The sequence below is a fragment of the Petaurus breviceps genome, unplaced genomic scaffold (assembly GCF_028583685.1).
Source record: "Petaurus breviceps papuanus isolate PSGF00001 unplaced genomic scaffold, PetGlider_PUasm1.0 90865, whole genome shotgun sequence".
Taxonomy (NCBI): domain Eukaryota; kingdom Metazoa; phylum Chordata; class Mammalia; order Diprotodontia; family Petauridae; genus Petaurus; species Petaurus breviceps.
In genome coordinates, this window is record NW_027187367.1 from 13,997,395 (window position 1) to 14,007,927 (window position 10,533).

The window sequence follows — 10,533 nt, forward strand, 5'->3', positions numbered from 1 at the left end:
GAGAGAGAGAGAGAGAGAGAGAGAGAGAGAGAGGCAGAAGATCTTTTTGGAGGCAGCACCTCGTGGAGAGAGAGAGAGGCTAAGAGAATTGCTGGTAGCCGCTTTGAATTGCCCTGGACTTTTGAGACCTGCCCCCCTGAGCTGCCAAGGACTGAGGAGACATGGCTGTTTTGCTGGTACTTTGTCTGTCTGTTTTGATGTTCTTTTGCCAGATTTGTCCACTGGTGAAAGACTGTCCTGTTGAAGAAGTCCTGGAACCTGGCATTTGGTTAAGAAGCCCTGAGACTGTCCTGCAGACAGAGAGTGAATACTGTCCACTGGTGAGGGACAGTGCTGTTGTTGCAGGGGTCTGGAGACTGTCCTGCAGACAGAGTGAATACTGTCCACTGGTGAAGGACAGTGCTGTTGTTGCAGGGGTCTGGGAGCCTTTCTGTTGGTTCAGAAGCCCTGAAGAAGGATTTTCTTGTTGTATGTTTACAGAAATCCTGGGAGAGGGCTTTGCTAATGTGTTCAGGGGTTCTAGGACTGTTCTACAGACAGAGGATAAATTCATGAAGGGACTGGCAATGTATCTTGTGGCTTTGCTAAGCCTTGTCTCCCCAGGAACTAAGATTGCTGAGAACTTGCCTCCTGTCAAGATGAAGAAAAGACCTCCATTTGGGTATTAAGTACTGTGTTTAAACTTGATGTAACTCTGGGGTAGATTCAATTGTGATCCAGGGGTGGGGAACTTTTGACCTTATGTTTGGAAACTAATCTCCATTTGAGAAGAGGGGCTTTGTGGTGGACTTAATTAAGGTATAGCCTAGGGGTGGAGAAGTATTTAGAACAGAGACTTTGTAATTGATTGAATGATTGGAAGGTCCTGGGGTGGGGTAGTACTTGGAGATTATTTAATCACATTTAGTAAATGCTGTATTTTGAATGATGTCATGTTTTGATCTTCTCTGTTCTTGGTTTGTCACTGAATAAAATGGAGAGCACCTATGCTGGTATTTTGAACCTGGGAAGTTGCCTTTCTTTTGGCATTACATTACAACATCACAGGTCTAGTCTAAAACTAAAATGAAAATTTCAGTCTTGTATTAAGGAAATCCTCAAGTCTTTAAGACACTGGGTATTGTGTTATTTACTTTTACTTATTTACCTTAAACCTAATCTCTTTCCAAATTTAAGGAATGTTTCCCTATGCTAATATTCTGGAATCATTATTTTTGTTGGCCTATAATAACCAGAATAGCACACTGTATCCCAAATATGGATACCCCATCATTTTGTACAAGGCTAGGATCATATTTGCTTCTGTTTTTGCAGAAAGATTATCAGTTTCTTTTCACGTATGGTTTCCCCCATGAGATTGTAAGCTCCTAGTGGACAGGGACTGTCTTTCTTTTTCTTATTTGTATCCCCAGTGCTTAGCACAGTGTCCGGTATATAGTAGGTGCTTACTGAATTTGTTACTGAATATAACACGCTACACACTAGAGTCAGAGTCAATGAATATTTAGAAAGCCCCTACTATGCGCCAGGCTCTGTGCTAAGTGCTGAGGATACAAAGAGAGGTATAGATGGAGAGGGCTGGAGGGTGATGGTCAAGGGCACTCAAGAGCATGACAGTCATGCAGCCGGAGTGGGGAGAAGTCCCAGGAGGTCTGAGGTTCTGAGTTGATTTCATTTTGCAGAATGATGAGTTTCTCTAAAGGATAGAGTCTAGGAATGCAGCTGAGTAGAAAATGCTAAGAATTCCCTGCTGCCATCCTTAAATGGAGAAGGATCAGGGAGGAGCTCCCAGATACTCACCCTTTTCCCTCTCTAATCAGAGGTATGGAGGGGCCTCAGGACTAGAGGGTGCTTCCCTCATCAAATTATCTTCTGATGCTCAATTCTTGCAGCAGTGCTTGTACCTCTCTTATGAACTTGTGCTACATTCAGTATAATAGTTATTTGTGCATACATGTATTCTTCCTCCCAGCAGAGGTGATATGATGTGGTGCATAGAGAGCTGGCCTTGGAGTAAGAAAGACCTGAAATCTTGCTCTAAAACACACACACACACACACACACACACACACACACACACACACACACACACACACACCATGCTGACCTTTGCTGGTCACATCAATGTGTTAGATTGCTTGCAGGCAAAGGTCTGCAATGACTCTGAGGCTCCTTTCTTGGGTTATGATTATTACTTTTTGGAACTGATTTAGAAATATGATTTGGATTATTTTTCACTCATTATTTTACTGGACTTTTAGCCCACAATAAAAATGCTTTTCCACTCTTCTACTCCCCACTTCCTTTGTCAGCTTTTAAGATTATATGTAAAATTTATCTATTAAGACAATGTCAACTATAGATTTTGAGACTTTACTGTGCACAGCTGTCCATGCAATTCACCAATCTGTTAGTTAAATTCTATTCTCATACTGATTTCTAGGTATCTCACTATGTATAAAAAGAATACTTTGTTCCTTGTTTCTACATCAGTTCTCTCTTCAATATACAACACTCTTCCCAAACCCAAATTGATTCAATTTTTTAAAGTTGGGGCAGAACTAGGGTAAAAATCTTTTGGCAAATTTTAAAAAGTTACACTCACTGTTTCTCCTTTATCCACATGAATACTTTCCCCTAAAAGAACTCTAATAAATTAATAAAATATGCTTTTGCCATACGGAAACCATAGTCTTTCATCAAGGAGGTTAAATCTCTTAACTGATCAGTGATCATACTCTATTACAGATTGATTATACATTTGTCATTCATATCAACTAGGCTGATGTAGTCTTTTAATGAGTCCTATTTAGCAATCTCTTTCTCATCTATTCCCTCCTTTTTATTTGTACTGACACAATTGTAGCTCAGGTCCTCATTACCTTAGCAGAACAGTTCTATTAATAGTCACCTAGACATTACAAAGCCTCCTCATCACCTTCCTTCCCACTATCACCTCTGACTAATCCATCTTTCACATACTTGCTAGATTAATTTCCCTTATACATAGATCTGATCATGTCCTTCATCAGCTTAAATTCATTGAATGGTTATTGCCTACTGAAGTAAGTTGAAAGTACTTAGGCAGGTACTACAAATCCTGCATAATTTGTCTTCAACTTACCCGATCAGTTTTAACTTATACATACTATATTCTAGTCAAAATGAACTATTCATCATCTGCTGAAAAAGTCCTATACTTTTCTATCTCTGTGCCTTTATTCTTGCTTTTTTTTTTCTTTTTGGAGGGCAGATGGGGTTAAGTGACTTGCCTAAGGTCACATAGCTAGTGTTTTGTGTGTAAGTGCCTGAGGTTGGATTTGAACTCAGGTCCTCCTGACTCCAAGGCTGGTGCTTTATTCACTGCGCCACCTAGCTGCCCCACTGTGCCTTTATTCTTGCTGTTCTCTGTGCTTGGAAATGACTCTCAATTTGTTGAAATTCTATTCATGCTTTAATTTCAAATGCTAACTTCTCTTTCTGATCATCAACTGATTCTCTTCTGATCCTCAATTTTCACAACACTTTGGTTGTGACTCTCTTATATTGCAAGAGTTATTTGTGTACATGTGTTATTTCTCCCAGCAGAGACGATGTGTTGTGGTGCACAGTGAGCTGGCCTTGGAGTCAGGAAGACCTGGGTTCAAGGCCCATTTTTGACACATAGTAGCTGCAAGAATCTGAGCAAGTTTCCTTATGCACAAATATGATCACATCACTCATCTGCTTAAAAAAAAAATGGTTACTGTCACTTAGGGCCCCAGGCAACTCTTTAAGACTCAAGCTGTAAGGAAAGCACAGATCTTACTCAGAGAACTCACTGTCTAGATAAGATTAAAGGTCTAATAAAAAAAGATATTTCTCTTCTAATCCCAGCAAGCTCCTGTAAGTTAGAAATCAGTTCTCATTTATATTGGCATCCCAAAGTGTCTAACAGATCAGACACTGAACAAAGGATTGTTGAATTTTACTGTATACACAAGGTATTCAATAAATGCTACTGACTGACTAAAATGAGCACTTTTATTAGTGGGAATCAAAAAACAGGAAAAGATAAGACCAGTTTTGCTTTTTATCAGCATTACTGAAAACAGGTTGAAGCTATTTGTAAAAATGGGATTTTCAATTATTTATGGGTTTCAATTATCCAGGATCTTTCATATTCCTATCACTATGGATAATTATGAATTGGCTAGATTTCTACTCCATCATCCAAATGGTAGAACTTATTCAAACTCAGAAATGCTTTAAGGACTGGCTTGAAGATTTTGGAGAATGAAGGCTTTTATAAATAAATATATATGTATATATGATTTTAAATCTTGATGTCAATAATTTAAATCTTCCATTAAAGGTATTTCAATAATGAAGACATTTTAAGAATAAAAATGTTAAATGTGTGTACCTAAAGATACTTGCATACTCTAAAAGTATTATTATTAAGTATTTTATTCAAACTTATTTTTTTAAAGCTTAAAGATTTCCAATCGATCAAACAATTATGTACTAGGCACCAAAGACACAAAGACAAAACACCTTCTGCTATCAAGGAGTTTAAATTCTTTTCAAGGGAAAGCAATGCATGTGTACACACACACACACACACACACACACACACACACACACACAGAGTACACACAGGAGGAAGTTTTGGAAGGGAGGGTCTAGCAGTTGAGGAAGGGATCAGGAATTCACAAGCCGAATCTTGAAGAAGTAACTGAACCCATCAGTTAGAAGTGAGGAGGGAATACATTTCAGGCATGGAAGCTAGGTTGTGAAGGGCTTTAAAAGTCAAAAGAAGCTTATATTATATCCTAGAGGTTATAGGGAGTTAACTGAGTAGGGAGTTGGCAGCTTATGGAGAGAGACTTGAAGCAGGGAAATGTCATAAGAGGTCATTAGAATAGTACAGAAGAGAGGTGATGAGAACCTGAAGGAAGATGTGGCTATGTGAATGGTGAAAAAGGAATGGAGGAGAGGGATGAGGAGGAGTGAGAAGTCAAGGACACCATGGTGCAGTTTCCAGCAAGTCATTAAGTCTTTTAGCATGATGGCTGGGGCTTGTCTCTATCATAACATATAAAATGCATTGCTATTGTAATCTCATTAGGTCTTGAATATTGTACGGACTCCAGGTAAATGTGTCTGTGAGCCTTATTAACCTTTTCAAAAACTATTAAGAACAATAGATTTAGAGTCAGAAGTGAACTTTGAGGCCATTTAGTTTAACAATGTCATTTTATGGACAAGGTAACTGAGGTCCAGCAAGTTTGACTTGCCCAAGGTTGCGAAGTTGGAAGTGATTTGAATCAAGGCACAGCGCTTTTTTCCATTGCTCCTTTCCTCCCTACCTCTATTAGAAAATATTGTTAGACTAAAATTATGGATAAAAGGGGATCTGGCTCTTTCCTCCTGGAATTTTAAAATTTAGATCTGCATACATACCACAGGAGTCACATACTACCTGAAATGTAGAAACAGAATGGGATTGACTACACTTTAGGTTGATGCAACTCAACAGAAAGTGTAACTTAAGAACAATAAAAGAAAAACAATTCACCCTACTCTTTCTTCACCCGCTGTGGGAATTTTGTTCTATTAAGAGATAACTGAAAAAAAAAACACACACACACACACACACAAACAACTCTCTTCATTTCTCTCCCTGCAAAGAAAATCTATTCCTACATCTCTTACACCTGCAATGATGCTAAGGCAGTTGTGTCTTTCCATACAGCCAAAATTGCTTACCCAAAGAGTTTACCTGCAAAAACAAACACAAGAACAAAAAATCCCAAGCCCTAAAAAACGAAAAACTAATAAGCTCTTCTCCCCTGGCCTCCTCTGAACATGATATAGCTATACTATAAATGATAATGCAAAAATTCTTTAACATATATCATGCACATGCAAACACAAATTGGAACTGCTTTTCTAATGGTGCTGAATAAAGGGAGCTGGCTGGCTAAGAGGCACCTTAGCCATGTTGAACTGCTGCCACAATTCACCCTATCTAATGGGCAGTGTGTAAAATGAGCAGTGATATTAAATGTTTTTTCTATCTTTCTTTGCTCTCATTGTAGAATTTCCTTTAGAAGCAGTGAAGTGTTAGGTTTTTAAAAATTGATTAGCAGATGTGATTTTGCTTACATCTTACATAAATGCTCTGGCTGGCTGCATACCATTGATTACCAGGGGTTCAGTTTACAGCAACTAATTGCTCTCCTTGCTGTTGTTTTGATATAAAATTCAATAGAAAATATGTTTTCAAAATTCTTGTCTTTGTTGCTTGAGTCAGAAGTGACTGGAGGCAAACCCAGTGGACTGAATTTTCCCTCCTTTAAAATAATTGCTCTCTCATCAGTCTGTGAAGAAAGTTTCCAAATTGAGGCGTTCTAATTGGAAAGTCTGCATTATGCATGCGATGACAAACTATGTTGTGCTGAATGGGATTTTTTATCCTTTTCTTAAGGGATTAACTCTGTGCCAGATTTTGAACAACGACTGCTTCACCACTGAATTGGCATTTTTTTTTTTTTTTAAGAATCAAAGAAAATGCATTCCACTAAGTCTCTGGACTTAAGTTAGTTTGTTGAAACCTCTGTGGGTGAGCTGAAGGCACAAGTGACTTTGCTGATAATGGTCTCTACATGTAGGTGAAATTGACTGATTATCAACCACAAAGAGGCTGGGTTTATGCTTATGACCTACACCAATCTTCTTTTAAATCTAGTAAGACCATTTTTAGCTTCAGTTAAAATCATTATAAACCTTTGGCCCTAAGCTTCTATGAAACATTTATTGATGAAGCCCCTCAAATCTTGAAAATTTCATTTTCTGTTTTATTTCATTTATTAGAATGTAAGATCCTTGCAAATTTGTAATTGTTTTATTCATTATATTTGTATCCCAAGCATCTAGGTATAGTGACTGACACATGATGAATGACTGATTGATCTCACTAAATGCTGACAAAGTGGCAGTCTTATTTCTACATGCTCTTGCCTGCACTTTATTTAAATATTAATTTATTTATTTTTAGTTTTCAGCATACACTTCTGTAAGATTTTGAGTTCCACATTCTCTCCACCTCCCTCCCCTCTCCAAAACGGCATGCAATCTGATATAGGCTCTACATACATATTCATATTAAACATATTTTCACTTTAGTCATGTTGTAAAGAAGAATTAAAACCAATGGGAGGAACCACGAGAAAGAAGAAACAAACAAAATAAAGAGAGAAAATAATATGCTTTGATCTGCATTCAGACCCAATAGTTCTTATTCTGGAAGTGGACAGCATTTTCTATCATAAGTTCTTGGGAGTTATCTTAGATCCTTGCATTGCTAGGAAAAGGTAAGTCTATCAAAGTTACTTATAGCACAGTGTTGCTGTTACCATGTACAATGTTCTGCTCATTTCAGTCAGCATCAGTTCATGTAAGTCCAGGTTTTTCTGAAATCTGCCTGTTCATCATTTCTTTTTGTGTGTGTGAGGCAATTGGGGTTAAGTGACTTGCCCAGGATCACACAGCTAGTAAGTGTCAAGTGTCTGGTCAGAGATCAAATTTGAACTCGGGTCCTCTTGACTTCAGGGCCAGTGCTCTATCTACTTCGCCTCCTAGCTGTCCTACTCTCATCATTTCTTATGGAACAATAGCAATCCATCACATTCATATATCACAACTTGTTCAGCCCTTCCCCACAATTGATAGGTACCCTCTCAATTTCCTGGCCACCACAAAAAGAGCTGCTATAAATATTTTTGTACATGTGGGCCTTTCCTCCCTTTTTATGATCTCTTTGGGATACAGACCTAGAAGTGGTATTGCTGGGTCAAAGGGTATGCGCAGCTTTATAGCCCTTTGGACACTGTTGCCTCCACTTTAAATTCTTCCCCTACATTTCTCTTGAAATTGTAGACATATTTCAAAATCTACCTCGAATTGCACTTTATCCATCAAGATTTTTTGATCTCCTCTGAATTTATTCAGTTAAACTCAACAAATAATTATATGCTCATTACATGCATTAGAAATATAAAAATGAAACAACCTGTACCCTTAAAGAGCTTACATGATGTGATCCAATGTGGACAAAGATAAGTAAATAAAAATGGACTAATACAAAATAATTTAAAAAGAAAACCACACTACCGACTAGGTCAAGTCTCTTTTAGGAGGGGATTCTAAGTTGTACTATAAGACAGAGATGGAGAACAAGCAAAATCAACTATAAAAAAGTACGAAAGAGGGGAGATGCAAAGGTAAAGTACAGCCAGGTCACTCTGACTGGAATGATGGCCATGTGAAGCAGGGTAACATAATAACACTTAAATGGTAGGGAGGCAGGAGTCACACTGTGGAAGGCCTTAATTTCCAGGTTGAAGATTTCGAATTTTATCCTAGAGGTAAGAGAAGCCACTTAAGATTTCTAAGTATGGGAGTGACACAGAAACACCATTTTAGCAGCTGTATGCAGGACGTGTTAGAGAGGTCAGAAACTGGAAGCAGGGAGATCATCGAGAAGGCCATTGCAATAACCAGGTAAGCAGTAATGAAGGCCTAAACCAGGGGACACGCCATGGAATTAGAAGTTGATCAACTCAAGACATGTTGTAAAAGTAGAATCAATAAGATTGGACATGGAGGTGTGACATATGGAAGAACCAAGATGATTCTGAAGTTGTGAATGTGACTGACCATGTCACTCCCCTATTCAATAAACTCCCTTGGCTTCTCTATTACCTCTAAGACCAAATATAAACTCTTCTATTTGGCATTTAAATAATTAAAAATTTGGCCCTATTCTACCTTTTCTAGCCTTCTTACATACTTGTTATTCCTTCTTCATACATGACCTTCCATTTCTTGCCTTATATCTTTGCACAGGTTGTTCTCCATGCCTGGGATGCTTCCCTTCCCTCTTCAAATGCCTGGTTTTCCAGTTTTCTTTAAGACTGAAGTATCATATAAGGCAAGAGGCCTTTCCTGACCCTCTCTTCCCCACCCTTCACCCCCTATCCCCAGATACTAATATCTTTCTTTCCAAAGTTACTTCATATCTGCTTTCTATGTTTTATGTACATATCTATTTATATGTATGTTGTCTCCTTCATTAAGAATCTAAGGTCCTTGAAGACATGGGTTGTTTTGCTTTTGTCTTTCTCCAATACCCATCACAGCTCCTGGTATACAGTAGGTGCTTAATAAATGTTTGATTGATTGGCACCTCCAATAGAAATAGGGAAATTAGAAAGTGAGATTGGTTTGGGGGAAATATGGTGACCTGTTTTAGATATACTGAGTATGAAGTGTCTAAAAGACATCTAGATGTAGATATCCAGCAGACAGTTGGTAGTATAAGGTTCATCCACACATCACTCCTTCTTTCTCCAAAACTCCATAATATTTCTTTGTAGCTCTGTTATTATACTTACAATGTCCTGCTTTGGAATATGGTTTCTTCTGTACTTGTTTTGTCCCCTTTACAAGGCAGAAAATTCCTCTAGGGAAGGGGCCACAGTTTATTCATCTTTTTGGCTACTACAGTGCCTAGAGAGGTGCCTTCAGTTTTAGTGTTAGATGCTGAAAAATTATTTAATTGGAGTGGAAAGATGTAAATATTTGGCCCAAAGCTAGGCAGTTCATGAGTAATAACATTTATTAAACACCTCTTATGTGCTGTGCCAGAAAAATGAAACCACTTCTTCAAGGAGCCGATATTCCTCTGGGATAGGGTGAAGACCAATTATATGCATATAATATAAAAAAAAAATATATATATATATAAATATAAATATATAAGTATATATATAAGATATATATGGTCCAGATATTCCTCTGGGGTAGGGTGAAGACCAATTATATGCATATAATATAAAAATATATAAAATGAACACAAGGTAATTTCTTTGGAGGGAGGCATTAACTTTTGTGGGCTGGGGGAGAAGAATCAGGAAATGCCCTGAAGGTGGTTTCATTTGACCTCAGCTTTGAAGAAAAGGAGGGATTCTTAAGACTCAGAGGTGAAGAAGGGGAATCTTGAAAAGCATTCAGGCCAGGCCAGTTTGTCTGGACCAGAGTGTGTGAAGGGGAGTAATATATAATCAGGTCAGAAAATTAGGGTTTAGCCAATTTGTGAAGAGCATAGTAAATGCTTAATAAACACGCTGAATCTATTTAATGTCTTTATTGAACAGATGAGCAGTATGGTCAGATCTCTTGTTTGTTTATCACTAAGGCAGCTAGTAGTTTGGAGGATGGATTGGAGAGGGCAGATTTGATGCAGGGAAACCATTTAAGAGACATGATGTCAGGAAAAAAAAAAACTTGGCAATAATTTGAGCTGTCTAAAAGTAAAAGGAGCTGACTCAGGAGGTTCCCCTCCTCAAATATTTTCAAGGAAATGACCACTTGTCAGGCATATAAAGGTGGGGATTCTTTTGGTGTATGGGTTGGATTAGATGGCTGCTGAGATCCCTTTTAATTCTCAAATTCTGTGAGGTTTTTTTTTCTATAGTCTAGTTGATG

General features: G+C 38.0%; 1 protein-coding gene across 4 annotated transcripts in view; it reads right to left on the bottom strand.

Annotated features, from left to right (window-relative positions):
- The window catches only part of BTBD9 (BTB domain containing 9), a 503,538-nt gene that overhangs the window by 110,895 nt on the left and 382,110 nt on the right, over positions 1 to 10,533 (bottom strand). The window lies entirely within an intron of this gene.